At 38.9% G+C, this 18,774-nt stretch overlaps 1 long non-coding RNA gene across 1 annotated transcript in view; it reads right to left on the bottom strand.

Annotated features, from left to right (window-relative positions):
- The window catches only part of LOC118888225, a 34,754-nt gene extending 18,398 nt beyond the window's left edge, over positions 1 to 16,356 (bottom strand). Inside the window, exons 1-2 of the long non-coding RNA XR_005018276.1 lie at positions 16,243 to 16,356; positions 1,988 to 2,090 (exon numbers count right to left, since the gene is read on the bottom strand). This is a non-coding gene — a long non-coding RNA (uncharacterized LOC118888225). The remainder of the gene's footprint in view (positions 1 to 1,987; positions 2,091 to 16,242) is intronic.
- Between the last annotated feature and the right edge of the window lie 2,418 nt (positions 16,357 to 18,774).

The raw sequence follows: 18,774 nt of genomic DNA, 5'->3' as shown, positions 1-18,774 counted from the left end.
AAAGCAGAGAAGAAACAAAATATTTGACAGAAACTTCTTCTCACTGTAGTCATTTTACTGAAAGGTATAAATAACATATTTGATCTTTCTCTATTCCGCAGAAGGAAGAAAAATGTGATAGAGAAGTATTCAGGAGGAACAGAACATAGAAAAGTGATGCAAAAGATATTGAGACAAAATATAATGACTTCCCCTTTAAAAGACCACAGTGCTCACATATGGATGAGAGAATTTTGGCATTCCTGGTGATATGAGTTTACTGCTTATTTGGAAAATATTTTGAAGGGAATTTTTACCAAAACGGAGAGATTTCTGGACTAGCAATTGTAAACAGACTTGATTAAACAAGAGAATGGACTTGATTAAGCGTAATGATGTATGTAAACATTTATGTTATCAAGTAAGGACCCAATTAACAAATATTCCTACTTCTTCTCTTCTTCTTTATTTTTAAAAAATTATTTTCTCTAGAAGCTCTGATCTTGTACAAAAAGTATTGTTTGGGTGTTAAACAAAACTTTTTTTCGTATCCTGATTCTATCTCCCCATAGCTATACCATACAGGGTAAGATACTTAAATTCTCCAAGCCTCAGTTTCTTCATTTGAAAACTGGATCCACAGGGTTATTATGAGGCCTTCACATGACACGTATGTGTGGAAAATACATACTAAAATGTCTGTGACTGGATTACAATTATTCAATGGCACACATGTTAATAAGGAAATAGATTGCTCAGAAATTAATTTACATTAAACCACCTATTTAGTCTCCGTGAGGTTGAAGGAAAGATTCAGGATCTCATGACAGACCTTGAACCAGCCAGGACTATCCAGCTAAGCCACTCAAATTCTTAGCCCACAACTCACTGTGAGATAATAAATGTTTGTTGCTTTAAGTCAGTAAATTTTGGGGTAATTTGTTATACAGCAATATATAACTAATACAAATCTCTTAAAGGATGTTCATCATGTTTCCGAATGTAAATGACTACAATTTGTGGATATGTTAAAGCTACCAGTGAAAGAAAGGCCTAGATAATTAATGAAGTGATGTAGGTATGAGGAACGGGATGATAATTTGAGAATATAAATAAAACTGTCTTCAAGGATATAGATTAACCCCTCTTGCTATTGTTTGTAGGTTTTATTTCAATAGCATTTCAAAATAAGGGTGTTCTTTCAGTAAAAGAAGTATCTTTTGACAAAAGATGCGGTTTATGTTACATGAATGATATTTTTGATGGTCAAAAGGAAGTGTCAAATCCTAGTAGTCAAAGAGCCAGGCACATATCTGCAGTCAAAGTCAGATTTATTTAGTAGGCTGTAGCAAATGAGGACATACCCCACATGAAACCTTGGGGCACCTCATAATGGTGATTTAAGAGGGGCTGTTTATAGGTGTGGACTTGTGCTTGATATTTCCAAGGGAGATCATGGACTCCTGTCTTGGATAGGGTCTTGTCAAGAAGAAGGAGCAGTTTAGCAATTAGATTCTCAGTCACCTTTTTTCATGAGGTAGGGTAGTAATGCTGGCCTGGGGACATCACTGATAAAAAAAGCAAAAATCACTTACAAAGAGGGGTCATTAGTCCTATTTTCAGTTGTGGTGAGTCCTTCTGTGTATAAACACTGTTTACTTGACTTTGTCCGTGTCCCATTGGAGGCACTCTTTTACTAGCAGTGCTAATTTTCACTTTCTCAAAAGGATAGTGTGACACAACCATGAAGTGAGGAGTTTTAAGAGCCAGCCAGCATAGGTCCACTGGATTGGTGCATACTTTTACCTGACTTCTGATCAGCTGAAATAGTAAAGCAAGACAAGACCTTAGAAATCATTATTTATGGATGGGGAGACTGGAGCTTAGGGAAATGGTGATTAGCTCAAGATCACTCAGGTGGTTTGTACCAGAGGGAGGATTTATAACCTAAATCTCCAACAATTCGCCCAGGACCCTTCACATGAAATGAGTCCACCCTCATACTCACAGTGACTGAAGCATCAGGGTCAGATATGAAGTGCTTGAAAGTGATCTGTTGCTGATCAGAGTTAAAATACTGAAGTGGTTGGTGCTCTATAACCATTTTCACACTGTAAAAATTTCAAACATACTGTCAAAATAAAATTCTCTCTTGAATTCCCTTCAATTCCCTCTCTCATCCCTACCACCATATAATTTTCTTATGAGTTCATCCCATATGGATATAAACGTGCATTTGACTGTTATATAAATGTAATAATATAGTAGTACATATTGTTTTGCAATTTGCTTTCCCCCCGATTAATAACACATCTTAGAGATTGTTCCATATCAGTATTCATGAAGTCTGGAAACACAGACAGCATTATTATTTTACAGAGTGAAGATGTCCTTGATTATATTCTACATATTTTTCCACATCTCCAAGCTTTATGTACACTCTATAAATAGACCTACCTTTTTTCTTATATTAAAATAGATAGCTAACCATTTAATTAAAACATTCACAAGTACTTTCATTCAAAAATTATCTTGAGTTGTAAAGGTATGTGGATACATAACTAATGTGCTATGTATTGTTCATGGGAATTGGTAGGCTATTTTTCCCATGGGTCATGAGAAAAATGAGAAAAAAAATAGATAGTTTGAATATTGCTTATCTTAGTCAGTTGGAATTGCTATAACAAAATACCATAGACTGGGTAGCTTATAAACAACAGAAATTTATTTCCCATAGTTCTGGAGGCTGGAAAGTCCAAGATCAGGGTGCCAGCATGGGTGGGTGGGTGGGTGAGGGCCCTCTTCCTGGATGTATCTGCTGGTTGTATCCTTACATGGTGGAATGGGTCAGAGACCTCTGTGGAGTCTCTTTTGTGAGGCACTACAAGATTAATACAATTAATTAGGCTCCACCTTCATGGCCTAATTACCTCTCAAAGGCCCTGCCTCCTAATACCAGCACATCTGGCATTAGGATTTCAACATATGAATTTTGGGGGAACAGAAACAGACCACAGCACTGCTACATTATATCTTTCTGTCTTATATAAACTTATCTCTGCATTTCCAATTATTGATCTTCAAGGTACAGTCCACAAAATCCTGATCATAAAGAAATATAATAATAAAATATCAAGTAGCAGTTTGAGAAAGACACACAAAACATGATATCATAGTTTTGATTTCCAAAAGCTTAAATGCTCCGCTATTGAACACAGCACCAGTGAGGGAATTTTCCATTTGTCCCTTGGGAGCTTGTTATATCATTGCTGTGCTGTATTTGGGTGAAGCAGTTTAACCTAATCCATCTCACCGTGGAATCATTTTACAGCCCTCTAGGCTTATTTTACTGTATTTACATTTCTTTTCTGAACCTAGAAACAAGAGTAAAGCCAGCCAGCAGAACCAAGTCTCTAACCTTTGGAGTCCAGATTTTATGTTTTTATTTCATTTTTCTTCATCCACGTCATGTACTTCATTATTAATCCAAAATACTTTGTCCTTCTACATGTTTCTTTATTTCTTACACAATGATGATTTCATAGAAAGAGATCTTTTATAAAGTATGTGGAATTAATTACATCATGGAATTTTAATAATTTCTTCTTCATTTGCTCCCGTATTTGACTCTACATTATGCTTCATTATAAAGCAATTAAGCTTTAAAATGGATAAAATACAGAAGTAGATAGTGTAGCATTACATCATTTAATTTAGGGTGTTTTAATGGCACATTAAACACAAGCGATTCACAATGACCATGATATACGTCAAGTAAAAAAATTGGAATAGGTACTTTTTTTGTAAATATAACCAATGAACTTCTAACTACAGCTACTTTTAATGTGTTCACTGTTCTAGAAAACTATAACATGGCAAATGTCATTGGAAACCTGCTCTATTAATAACAGCAAATCAGGAGTATTAAATTAGTTTCTCTTAGTTACTGAGATTAATATAAAAAGTCAAAAGTGCATACTACTCATATAGCTCTTTAATTAAACTGTCTATGATTACTGTGTCATAAAATGGCATGCTACATACTTTATTTAATTTGCCCATGCCACTTTATGTAAAGAAATTACCATTGTATTTGCTTTCACTAGGTACTCTCTATCCCCTGTTTCACATTTTTAAAAAAGTATTTTCTAGAGCAGCAAGTAGGTCATTGAATGTTAGGTTACAAAGGCTATGTGCCCATGCAGAAGTAGTCTACCTTAACTGACCATCAATTGCTTATAAACAGACCAGTAACTAACTGGTTAGTATCAAGCTGACTGAGTTGACTGGTTTCTCACAGAAAATGCACTGATCACAAAAATGATGAACTGACATACTGTAAACTAAGAATTAATAGTTCACTGAATTTTAGAGACAGTAAGACCTTAGATCAAGGTTTCTCAATCTCAGCACTAGTGATATTTTGAGCTGGATGATTTGTTGCTGTAGGGGCTGTCCAGGGCATTTCAGGTTATTTAGCAGCATCCCTGGCCTCTACCCACTAGAAGTACCAGCAGCACTCCTCCTCAGTTGTGACAACCTCAAACGTCTCCAGATTTTACCAAGTGTGTTCTGGGGGATGAAACTGCCTCCTTTTGAGATCCACTGCCTTAGAGAATATCTGATCCAATACACTCATTTATCAAAGGAGAAAACTGAAAGCCAGGTAGATAAAACCACTTGGCAAAGATAACTGAATTATATGAACAGTATTCTAACTGAATGATCATTTAACATTATTACAACCAATTCTATACTCATATTTTATAAAGCTCATGTAAAAAGCATATTCACTTAATTTGGGGGCTACTATCTGGACTGTGAATTTGAAATAAATCTCTCTTATAATATAGGTTTAGCAGATGATATTCTCCCAAATAAACTAAGGTTTCAGATCCAAGTGTTTTTAAGGATTTACTCCCAGGAGAAACTATTCAGGGAGTGAAGGAGGCAGGATAGAAAAGGAGAAGAGGCCCAGAAAGTGTATAATTTTTGTTGAGGTCTTAGACTCACCCTAGTTCTACAGGGGCCCTGGAGCATAAAATACACCTCAAAGTTATTTCAGCTTTGAAGCAAAGGAGCTGTTCTGTCGTTGGCTAGGGACCGTTCAGAGATTGGATGTGGGAATGTGAAATTGCTAGGCACTTCCAGTTCTCTGTACTGGGAAGGAGGCCATGGATTGTCTGGGAATTTTGCAGGGGATGGGAGGGATATAAAATTGCTAGACGTTCCTGACTGTGTGAACAAGGAGACTCCAATGCCCAAGGGTAATCCTCTGAAGGTCAAATATATGACACCTCAGTGGCAAGGCATGCAGAAGCCTGGAAAGGAATGCACAAAGCTGGTAAGAAGTATCTGAGAGTGTCTGGGTAGGGCATTAACAGTGTCTACTCCAGTGGTACTGTGGAAAAATCATGGACTTTAGACAGAGAAATATATATTCAGGTTCTGGCCATGCTACTTACTGCATGAATTTATAGACCCACAGTTTCTTTATCTTTAAACTCGAGGCAATAACACCTATCTCACACGATGTTGTAGGAACTAAAATATAAAATAAACACAAAACGGAGACCATATAACAATGTTCGCTTTGGGTTTTTGTTTTGTTTTTTTGTTTTTCAGTTCATGAAAAAGCGTATCTTCCCAATTATTTAAATCTTTAAAATTTTTCCTCAATAAGGCTACAAAATTTCTTTGTAAAGATCATATAGGAGAGAGGAGAAGATGGCGGAAGAGTAAGATGCAGAGATCATCATCCTCCCCACAGATACATCAGAAATACATGTACATGTGGAACTGCTCCTATAGAACACCCACTGAACGCTGGCAGAAGGCGTCAGACCTCCCAAAAGGCAAGAAACTCCTCACGTACCTAGGTAGGGCAAAAGAAAAAAGAAATAACAGAGACAAAAGAATAGGGACGGGACCTGCACCAGTGGGAGGGAGCTGTGAAGGAGGAAAGGTTTCCACACACTAGGAAGCCCCTTCGCAGGCGGACACTGCGGGTGGCGGAGGGGGGAAGCTTCGGAGCCATGGAGGAGAGCGCAGCCACAGGGGTGTGGAGGGCAGAGCGGAGAGATTCCCGCACAGAGGATCGGTGCCAACCAGCACTCACCAGCCCGAGAGGCATGTCTGCTCACCCGCCAGGACGGGCCAGGGCTGGGAGCTGAGGCTCAGGCTTCAGTCGGATCCCAGGGAGAGGACTGCGGTTGGCTGCGTGAACACAGCCTGAAGGGGGCAGTGTGCCACAGCTAGCCGGGAGGGAGTCCGGGAAAAAGTCTGGAGCTGCCGAACAGGCAAGAGACTTTTTCTTGCCTCTTTGTTTCCTGGTGCGCGAGGAGAGGGGATTCAGAGCGCCGCTTAAACGAGCTCCAGAGACGGGCACGAGCCGCGGCTATCAGCGTGGACCCCAGAGACGGGCATGAAACGCTAAGGCCGCTGCTGCTGCCACCAAGAAGCCTGTGTGTGAGCACAGGTCACTATCCACACCGCCCCTCCCGGGAGCCTGTGCAGCCCACCACTGCCAGGGTCCCGTGATCCAGGGACAACTTCCCTGGGAGAACGCACGGCGCGCCTCAGGCTGGTGCAACATCACTCCGGCCTCTGCCGCCGCAGGCTCGCCCCGCATCCGTGCCCCTCCCTCCTCCCGGCCTGAGTCAGCCAGAGCCCCCGAAGCAGCTGCTCCTTTAACCCCGTCCTGTGTGAGCGAAAAACAGACGCCCTCAGGCGACCTACACGCAGAGGCGGGTCCAAATCCAAAGCTGAAACCCAGGAGCTGTGCGAACAAGGAAGAGAAAGGGAAATTTCTCCCAGGAGCCTCAGGAGCAGCGGATTAAATCTCCACAAACAACTTGATGTACCTGCATCTGTGGAATACCTGAATAGACAACGAATCATCCCAAATTGAGGAGGTAGACTTTGGGAGCAAGATATATTATTTTTTCCCCTTTTCCTCTTTTTCTGAGTGTGTATGTGTATGCTTCTGTGTGAGATTTTGCCTGTATAGCTTTGCTTTCACCATTTGTCCTAGGGTTCTGTCCGTCCGTTTTATTTTTTTTTTACATTAAAAATTCTTTTTTCCTTAAAAATTATTTTTTATTTTTTACTTTAATAACTTTATTTTATTTTATTTTATCCTCTTTCTTTCTTTCTATTTTTTCTCCCTTTTATTCTGAGCCATGTGGATGAAAGTCTCTTGGTGCTCCAGCCAGGCATCAGGGCTGTGCCTCTGAGGTGGGAGAGCCAACTTCAGGACACTGGTCCACAAGAGACCTCCCAGCTCCACATAATACCAAACGGCGAAAATCTCTCAGAGATCTCCATCTCAACGCCAAGACCCAGCTTCACTCAACGACCAGCAAGTTACAGTGCTGGACACCCTATGCCAAACAACTAGCAAGACAGGAACACAACCCCACCCATTAGCAGAGAGGCTGCCTAAAATCATAATAAGGCCACAGACACCCCAAAACACCACCAGACGTGGACCTGCCCACCAGAAAGACAAGATCCAGCCTCATCCACCAGAACACAGGCACTAGTCCCCTCCACCAGGAAGCCTACACAACCCACTGAACCAACCTTACCCACTGGGGACAGATACCAAAAACAACAGAAACTACGAACCTGCAGCCTGCGAAAAGGAGACCCCAAACACAGTAAGATAAGCAAAATGAGAAGACAGAAAAACACACAGCAGATGAAGGAGCAAGGTAAAAACCCACTAGACCTAACAAATGAAGAGGAAATAGGCAGTCTACCTGAAAAAGAATTCAGAATAATGATAGTAAAGATGATCCAAAATCTTGGAAACGGAATAGACAAAATGCAAGAAACATTTAACAAGGACCTAGAAGAAATAAAGAGGAACCAAGCAACGATGAAAAACACAATAAATGAAATTAAAAATACTCTAGACGGGATCAATAGCAGAATAACTGAGGCAGAAGAACGGATAAGTGACCTGGAGGATAAAATAGTGGAAATAACTACTGCAGAGCAGAATAAAGAAAAAAGAATGAACTGAGGACAGTCTCAGAGACTTCTGGGACAACATTAAACGCACCAACATTCGAATTATAGGGGTCCCAGAAGAAGAAGAGAAAAAGAAAGGGACTGAGAAAATATTTGAAGAGATTATAGTTGAAAACTTCCCTAATATGGGAAAGGAAATAGTTAATCAAGTCCTGGAAGCACAGAGAGTCCCATACAGGATAAATCCAGGGAGAAACACGCCAAGACACATATTAATCAAACTATCAAAAATTAAATATAAAGAAAACATTAAAAGCAGCAAGGGAAAAACAACAAATAACATACAAGGGAATCCCCATAAGGTTAACAGCTGATCTCTCAGCAGAAACTCTGCAAGCCAGAAGGGAGTGGCAGGACATATTTAAAGTGATGAAGGAGAAAAACCTACAACCAAGATTACTCTACCCAGTAAGGATTTCATTCAGATTTGATGGAGAAATTAAAACCTTTACAGACAAGCAAAAGCTGAGAGAGTTCAGCACCACCAAACCAGCTTTACAACAAATGCTAAAGGAACTTCTCTAGGCAAGAAACACAAGAGAAGGAAAACACCTACAATAACAAACCCAAAACATTTAAGAAAATGGAAATAGGAACATACATATCAATAATTACCTTAAATGTAAATGAATTAAAGGCTCCCACCAAAAGACACAGACTGGCTGAATGGATACAAAAACAAGACCCGTATATATGCTATCTACAAGAGACCCACTTCAGACCTAGGGACACATACAGACTGAAAGTGAGGGGATGGAAAAAGATATTCCATGCAAATGGAAATCAAAAGAAAGCTGGAGTAGCAATTCTCATATCAGACAAAATAGATTTTAAAATAAAGACTATTACAAGAGACAAAGAAGGATACTATATAATGATCAAGGGATCGATCCATGAAGAAGATATAACAATTGTAAATATTTATGCATCCAACATAGGAGCACCTCGATACATAAGGCAAATACTAACAGCCATAAAAGGGGAAATTGACAGTAACACAATCATAGTAGGGGACTTTAACACCCCACTTTCACCAATGGACAGATCATCCAAAATGAAAATAAATAAGGAAACACAAGCTTTAAATGATACATTAAACAAGATGGACTTAATTGATATTTACAGGACATTCCACCCAAACACAACAGAATACACATTTTTCTCAAGTGCTCATGGAACGTTCTCCAGGATAGATCATATCTTGGGTCACAAATCAAGCCTTGGTAAGTTTAAGAAAACTGAAGTTGTATCAAGTATCTTTTCCGACCACAACGCTATGAGACTAGATATCAATTACAGGAAAAGATCTGTAAAAAATACAAATACATGGAGGCTACACAATACACTAGTTAATAACGAAGTGATCACTGAAGAAATCAAAGGGGAAATCAAAAAATACCTAGAAACAAATGACAATGGAGACACGACAACCCAAAACCTATGGGATGCAGCAAAAGCAGTTCTAAGAGGGAAGTTTATAGCAATACAAGCCTACATCAAGAAACAGGAAACATCTCAAATAAACAACCTAACCTTGCACCTAAAGCAATTAGAGAAAGAAGAACAAAAAAACCCCAAAGTTAGCAGAAGGAAAGAAATCATAAAGATCAGATCAGAAATAAATGAAAAAGAAATGAAGGAAACAATAGCAAAGATCAATAAAACTAAAAGCTGGTTCTTTGTGAAGATAAACAAAATTGATAAACCATTAGCCAGACTCATCAAGAAAAAAAGCGAGAAGACCCAAATCAATAGAATTAGAAATGAAAAAGGAGAAGTAACAACTGACAATGCAGAAATACAAAGGATCATGAGAGATTACTCCAAGCAACTCTATGCCAATAAAATGGACAACCTGGAAGAAATGGACAAATTCTTAGAAATGCACAACCTGCCGAGACTGAACCAGGAAGAAATAGAAAATATGAACAGACCAATCACAAGCACTGAAATTGAAACTGTGATTAACAATCTTCCAACAAACAAAAGCCCAGGACCAGATGGCTTCACAGGAGAATTCTATCAAACATTTAGAGAAGAGCTAACACCTATCCTTCTCAAACTCTTCCAAAATATTGCAGAGGGAGGAACACTCCCAAACTCATTCTACGAGGCCATCATCACCCTGATACCAAAACCAGACAAAGATGTCACAAAGAAAGAAAACTACAGGCCAATATCACTGATGAACATAGATGCAAAAATCCTCAACAAAATACTAGCAAACAGAATCCAACAGCACATTAAAAGGATCATACACCATGATCAAGTGGGGTTTATTCCAGGAATGCAAGGATTCTTCAATATACGCAAATCAATCAACGTGATACACCATATTAACAAATTGAAGAAGAAAAACCACATGATCATCTCAGTAGATGCAGAGAAAGCTTTTGACAAAATTCAACACCCATTTATGATAAAGCCGTGCAGAAAGTAGGCATAGAAGGAACTTTCCTCAACATAATAAAGGCCATATATGACAAACCCACAGCCAACATCGTCCACAATGGTGAAAAACTGAAACCATTTCCATTAAGATCAGGAACAAGACAAGGTTGCCCACTCTCACTACTATTATTCAACATAGTTTTGGAAGTTTTAGCCACAGCAATCAGAAGAAAAAGAAATAAAAAGAATCCAAATCGGAAAAGAAGAAGTAAAGCTGTCACTGTTTGCAGATGACATGATACTATACATAGAGAATCCTAAAGATGCTACCAGAAAACTACTAGAGCTAATCAATGAAATTGGTAAAGTAGCAGGATACAAAACTAATGCACAGAAATCTCTTGCATTCCTATACACTAATGATGAGAAATCTGAAAGTGAAATTAAGAAAACATTCCCATTTACCATTACAACAAAAAGAATAAAATATCTAGGAATAAACCTACCTAAGGAGACAAAAGACCTTTATGCAGAAAATTATAAGACACTGATGAAAGAAATTAAAGATGATACAGATAGATGGAGAGATACACCATGTTCTTGGATTGGAAGAATCAACATTGTGAAAATGACTCTACTACCCAAAGCAATCTACAGATTCAATGCAATCCCTATCAAACTACCACTGGCATTTTTCACAGAACTAGAACAAAAAATTTCACAATTCATATAGAAACACAAAAGACCCCGAATAGCCAAAGCAATCTTGAGAACGAAAAATGGAGCTGGAGGAAATCAAGCTCCCTGACTTCAGACTATACTAGAAAGCTACAGTAATCAAGACAGTATGGTACTGGCACAAAAACAGAAACATAGATCAATGGAACAGGATAGAAAGCCCAGAAATAAACCCATGCACATATGGTCACCTTATCTTTGATAAAGGAGGCAAGCATATACAGTGGAGAAAAGACAGCCTCTTCAATAAGTGGTGCTGGGAAAACTGGACAGGTACATGTAAAAGTAGGAAATTAGAACACTCCCTAACACCATACACAAAAATAAACTCAAAATGGATTAAAGACCTAAATGTAAGTCCAGACACTATCAAACTCTTAGAGGAAAACCTAGGCAGAACACTCTATGACATAAATCACAGCAAGATCCTTTTTGACCCACCTCCAGAGAAATGGAAATAAAAACAAAAATAAACAAATGGGACCTAATGAAACTTAAAAGCTTTTGCACAGCAAAGGAAACCATAAACAAGACGAAAAGACAACCCTCAGAATGGGAGAAAATATTTGCAAATGAAGCAACTGACAAAGGATTAATCTCCAAAATTTACAAGCAGCTCAATAACAAAAAACCAAACAACCCAATCCAAAAATGGGCAGAAGACCTAAATAGACATTTCTCCAAAGAAGATATACAGATTGCCAACAGACACATGAAAGGATGCTCAACATCGTTAATCATTAGAGAAATGCAAATCAAAACTACAATGAGATATCATCTCACACTGGTCAGAATGGTCATCATCAAAAAATCTAGAAACAATAAATGCTGGAGAGGGTGTGGAGAAGAGGCAACCCTCTTGCACTGTTGGTGGGAATGTAAGTTGATACAGCCACTATGGAGAACAGTATGGAGGTTCCTTAAAAAACTAAAAATAGAACTACCATATGACCCAGCAATCCCACTACTGGGCATATACCCTGAGAAAACCATAATTCAAAAAGAGTCATGTACCAAAATGTTCATTGTAGCTCTATTTACAATAGCCAGGACATGGAAGCAACCTAAGTGTCCATCATCGGATGAATGGATAAAGAAGATGCGGCACATATATACAATGGAATATTACTCAGCCATAAAAAGAAACGAAATGGAGTTATTTGTAGTGAGGTGGATGGAGTTAGAGTCTGTCATACAGAGTGAAGTAAGTCAGAAAGAGAAAAACAAATACAGTATGCTAACACATATACATGGAATCTAAGGAAAAAAAAAAAAGGTCATGAAGAACCTAGTGGCAAGACGGGAATAAAGACACAGACCTACTAGAGAATGGACTTGAGGATATGGGGAGGGGGAAGGGTAAGATGTGACAAAGTGAGAGAGTGGCATGGACATATATACACTACCAAACGTAAAACAGATAGCCAGTGGGAAGCAAACGCATAGCACAGGGAGATCAGCTCTGTGCTTTGTGACCACCTAGAGGGGTCGGATAGGGAGGGTGGGAGGGAGGGAGATCCAAGAGGGAAGAGATATGGGAACATATGTATATGATAACTGATTCAGTTTGTTATAAAGCAGAAACTAACACACCATTGTAAAGCAACTATACTCCAAAAAAGATGTTTAAAAAAAATCATATACACATTGTCTTGGATATATTCCAAGGTACTTGGAAGTTTTAGTCCCGTTGCAGATGGTGTTTCTAATTTTATATTTCAGCTTTTTCCCTGATATGTAGAAATACAGTTGATTTTGTTATAAGGAATTAATATCCAGAAAACTCTTATTATTTCTCATACATTTTTCCTTATTTCTGATACATTTTTCCTTAGATTAAGTTTGGATTATTCACATACAAAATCATTTCATTTGTGAATAATGACAATTTTGTTTCATCCTGTACAATTTCAATATATTTTGTTTATAGTCTCTTAGCTTTATTATGGAGGTGAGGATCTGCCATACTATGTTGAATAGCCGCATAGAACATCATTATCTCAAATGAAAATCTCTCAAACTTTCACCAATGACTGATCATCTTTAGCAGGCTAAAGAACTTCCTTCTATTACTAGGCTGCTAAAAGGATTTTTCCTTTTTTTTTTTATCTTGAATATATGTTCAAATTGATCAAATGCTTTCTTTCATTAAAATGATTATATGAATCTTCTTACAATAAAGCAATAATTTACATCACCTGACTTTCTAATGATAAATTAGCTTGCTTCAAGTGTTTTATTCTTTTTATATGTTGCAGGTGAAATAAACTATTATTACATCTAGGAGTTTTGCATCTATGTTCACAAATGAGATCAATCTATATGTTGGCCTTCTTGCACTTTTCTCCTTAGGTTTCTGCATCAGAAGTCTGGTAGCATGAAACTGAGTTGGGAAAAGTACCTTGAGATTAGAGTCATTTGTTTTTCACCATTTGAGAGCACTACAAGCCATCTTTTGCTCATCATCCAGGCAGTGTTCCTTGCAGTTCCTGAGGGTGGGTGAGTGTTGAGGCAGCTTTACCTCTTGTTCTACCTTACCTAGGGCTGCCAGATTTAGCAAATTAAAACTCAGAGCACCTAGTTAAATTTGAATTATTTTAATTGTCTGTAGTAATTTGCTAGGGCTACCATAACAAAGTACCACAGACTGGGTGTCTTAAACAACATAAATTTATTTTCTTATAATTTCAGAGCCTAGAAGTCCAAGATCAAGGTGGTGGCAAGGGCTGGTTTCTTGTTAGGCCTTTCTCTTTGGCTTGTAGATGGCCATCTTCTCCCTGTGTCTTCAAATTGTCTTCCCTCTGAGTATAGGTGTCCTAATTTCTTCTTCTTACAAGAATACCAGTTATATTGAATTAGGGCCCACTCTAATGACCTTATTTTAACTTAATCACCTCTTTTTAAAAACTATCACCAAATACAATCACATTCTGAGGTACTGGGGGTTAGGACTTCAACATACGAATTTTGAGAAAACACAATTCCACCTGTAACATTTTCTATGCATATACACATTGAAATAAAAAGAAAAAAAACATTTCATAGGATATACTTATACTAAAACATTATTTATTGTTTATTGGAATTAAATTACAAACACCTAAGTTATATGCCTCTTTCTTTAGTTATATTCCCCTGATCTGATGATTTACCTCTCTTTAAGAGCTCCTTGTTTCACAAAATTTGCTTATAAAATTCCTTGCAGTTTCAGTCTGTCTTCCATTTACATTGTAGCATAGCTTTCATAGCTTTTACAGTGGTCACTTTCAACTTACTTCATTATTTTGTCCTTTGAAAATTAATTAATGAGAACATATGCTCAACATTAGCATTATGAGCTGGTATACTAAACAGGTACTGGCGTAGTTAACAATTCTGAGAACTGCTCTTCAAATTTGCTTTGTCGAATCACGTAATACCATCTTTACAGCGTAGCTCACTTTTCCATTGTTCAGGATTGTGTTGCATCTCAACTTTTTTTCTTTTTTTAATGTCATCCATTGACAAAAAAGATCATAATCATCAATCGTTATCCTCTTCTTGTTCCTGTGCTGGAAGACTATTCAGTAACATCCATGGTACTAAATCAAATTCTTCAAGTGATGAGATCCATTCCAAATGATAGTCTTGACAAATTCCATAATAATTACCCATTTCAAATCAGAATTTCTTTTCATGTTCATAAGTAATGGTGTTAATCTTAAGAACAGCCTTGTCACACAAAGGGAAACATTTTTCATCAATTCTTTCTCTAACACATTCAACAAGTTCCTTTAATCAATGGAGTACTTTAATAACTGCTTGATCTTCTTTCAATGCACATAATCCTAATGCTAGATAAATATTGATAACTATGAACAAGAAATAAGTAGACTTTGCTCTGTGGCTTATTTAAGAAGTCAACAAGAATGGGGGGGTGGCGCCCTTTCTTCAGAATTAAAGTATCACTGCTTCAAATAAACTGAAGATTCTTTCACCTGCATTTGTTTAAGAGAGCCAGTGGATATTTGAATGCAAACTGAAGAATTCTGAATGCTAACTAAATCACCAAAATCCTTTAGTAATTCAATTCAAAGAATATAAATGCTGAAGTAAGAATCATTTTATGATTATTACTTCAATTTCAACAAAAAGGACATCAGGTGCTGTTTGAATTGCATTATGTAGAATATGGGCAATACAGCCAACATAGACTCATGCATGCTTTATGTCAACTTTAGCCCCTTTAATTCAATAACTCCTAACTAAAAAAAAAAAAAAAAAAAAAAAAGGAACACTGCAAAAATTTGCTACCGTTTCTGAAGTCACATTTGCAAAGGACTTTACTCACAATAACTTTATAAGAAAGTCTTTTTTCACAATAGAAAGGCTTTTTTCACAATAGAAAACTATTTCACAAGCGAAGGAAAAAGGTATTGTTATTACATGCATCTGTGGCCATGACGTAAAAAGGTGAGGAATTTAGATCTTTGATAATCTCTGTAATGTAAATTAAGCTATTTTCATTATTGTAGTAGATCTAATCGTGGCACTTGAAAATTTGCTTCCAACTTTAAGTGAAAGATTGATAATGATATACAGTGTAGAAGGTCATTTTAATTTCTGCTGTGATTTTATCTTCGTAATCTGAATGTCTCTTAAACAAAAAGAGTACATTATCTTTTTTTAATGTCACTGTTACTAGTTGATGGAATCAAACAGCTAGCATGCTCAGCTGTAGTATATTTACTGGTTTATAACTGATTTTCCACAATTTTCTATATTGAATGAACAGCTGCATACTGCACAAAAATCTTTGAAAGGACTTGTTTCTCATTTAATAAAGTTGCACTGTTCATAAAATTCGTCACGACATTTACACTTGTGTTTGGGCATTTCGAGGTTCAAATGTACACAAAAGAAAATACATGAAAAAAGACTGAATTTGAAAATCTCAGGGCCACAGTCAGTGTGTTCGTCACCCACAAGTCCCAACAAGTTAGTAACAGGAGCTGAATGGTTGAAAGGGCTGTGAACTCAGGAACTATGAATAAACTGAACTTGATATTTGATGCAAAAATACCCCTCCCGTTTCCTTATAGGGGGAGCAGTACTTACCAGGCGCAGTCTTCCAGAACAAAGCCAGAGCCTATCCTATACAAGGTTTTGGTTAGCTTGGGGATTCAAGCATTGCCGAGCACTTAGAAGCGAGAGTGTTTAGGGACTGACAGACTTTCAGTGGCGGCACTAGAGTACGGCTGCTACGGGCCCGCTGACTTCCAGAAGCGCGGCTTACCTGACAGAGGAACTTGCTGATTGGACGCTGTCTGGAAATGTGAGGCTGTTGCTGATTGGCTGATGTTCAGGACTGCGTGGGTGGGGGTATCACTGATTGGCTGACACCCAGGACGGGGTTCCTGGGGATATCACTGCCCGGCTGATTTTCAGAAGCCTGGTGCTGTCGTTGATTTGCTTTCAGAAGCTTAGGTACTGCAAGAGAGGCAGTCACTGACAGCTGATTCTACTGATCCTACATCTAATTAATGGTGGTTACCTGTTCACAACTTGGGACTATGGCCAAAAAAAGCTTTTTCTTTCGTGAAAATTTCCTTTAATTCTAAATACTGCCCCCCGCCCCCGCCCCTGGCACCCCTTTGGCTCTTCCCTCAGCCAAACCTGCAGGAGAGACCAGATCTTTATTTGTGGAGGTATGATTTTCAGCTAGTGTCGCCTTAAGTGATTTAATCGCCAATTACTGTGGTTGAAAAACAGCTCTAACTGCTGAATTGTTGTCACTTATTGAAAAAAGCTGAATACAGGACATTTAGGGTGTCCTGACAAAGCCAATATAGAATGCAGGACAAAGTCATATCGAGGATGTGTCCTGTGTGTTCAGGACGGCTGGCAACCCTAGATGAAGCCCATGCCTGAGGCAGGGTCTTCTAGCACCAAGCTTTCCCAGCAGTGTTCAGGCAGCACCCAAGAGTTCTGTGGGTGTCAGGGCCCACTGTCCTCAGGGGGAAGAAAGGGCTGTGGGCTTGCAGTCCCCACTTTACCCAGACTGCTCGGCATTCCTTATGTTCATGGATCGGATTTCTGGGGAAAGCTTCAGCTGGAATGAGTGGGCTCATATCTAAAATTTTGACAATCACAGTCTCCCGGTTAGATAAAAGATATGTCATGAAATTCCAACTTCCAGGGACATGGGCCCAAGACTGCCTCCAGTCCTTTGCTCTCTATGTCATGAGAAACTTGAGCTACTGCAGAGTTGCCAGCTGCCTAGAACAGACACATTAGTTAGAGCAGATAACTGTCTGTGTATTGTGGGTGTAAGCTTAGCCTTGAACAAAGGCTATCAAGAGTAGAAGACACCTGAGGGGCGGATCTGAGATTGAAAATTCATGCTATATAACTGTTTATATACTATAAGCCACAAATACACAGGCATGGGCAATTTATAGGCAAAGGCACAAGTACATGCTTAAAAAAGAGAGCTATAGGAAACACAGGAAAACTTTCTCTTACTGATGGTTTTCTGGGTGAGTACTTTCTCCCTTTAAACTCTTCCCTGGACTTATTAAGTTTTGTGTAATTTTGGTTTCCAACAGTGTTTGCAGGGGAGAACACAGAATATAGGCCACTATATGCACAATACTTGATTTTACCTCCACCCATGGCCTCACATGACCTCTCCAGATGCAGCCAGGGACCCTCTCCCAATAGCCAGGACTATGTTTTCTACTGCCCACTGGACGTCTCCACCTGGACAGCCTGCAGAACCTCACCATATGTGGCCCACACTGACCTCATCCACCACACCCTCCTTCGTCTCTACCTCCAACTCACATTGCCACCAACTCTTCCTCCTCCTTTATCCTCAGTCTCAGCTAACAGGAAGAGCTTCTACCTAGTCAGCTAACCTTCAGAACTCAGGGTCATTACAGACTCTCTCCCACCCTTTCACATAGTCCCCAACTCCTAAAACTCAAATCTGTCTCCTCCTCACCATCCTCACATCTACAGCCTGAATCAAGTGCCTTGCCATCTCCTTTTGTTCTGTTTAGTGTTTGCCTTCAGCATAAGTTCAATAAGTGCTTTCCAGGTGAATGAATGACTCAGAGTACCAGAGGTAACATTCACTGATTCAAAATAATCCTGGTAGGGTCTCTGCCTCCACAGAGGAAACCCAAAGTGTTACAACTCCTTACCTAACTTGAGAATTCCCATGGGTGTCTCCTTTCCAAGCCCTAACACCCTCATCTTGGAGGTGGGGATGCTGCCAACAGGATGGTACATAATGCTTCCCTCTTTGGACCTCACATATCTCCATAATCTCCTGTCAGTTTAATAAGGAAGTGTGCCATCTCTATAAGTGCACCACACACTCTGCAAACGTCTGACCCTTTCCCAATCCCCTATCCAAGGCAGTATCTAGTCGCAACACAGGCCAGCAAACACAGCCCCAGGACACTTACCTCTGGTATGCCAAAAATTCAGGAAGCATAGAAGGCAGTCTGGGTTTAAGGATACCCCCTGATTGTTTTTTAAGACATGTCCATACCTAGCCTCTTACAGTCACTGAGCTAACTAGCCACTAAGGCATCCCCCCTCCAATTTCCCCCTCCTTGAAATTGTATATCCGTTTCTACT

This window comes from Balaenoptera musculus, chromosome X (assembly GCF_009873245.2).
Source record: "Balaenoptera musculus isolate JJ_BM4_2016_0621 chromosome X, mBalMus1.pri.v3, whole genome shotgun sequence".
NCBI classification, from domain to species: domain Eukaryota; kingdom Metazoa; phylum Chordata; class Mammalia; order Artiodactyla; family Balaenopteridae; genus Balaenoptera; species Balaenoptera musculus.
The sequence above is the reverse complement of the archived record's forward strand: the minus strand, read 5'-3'. Positions and strand labels throughout refer to the sequence as shown.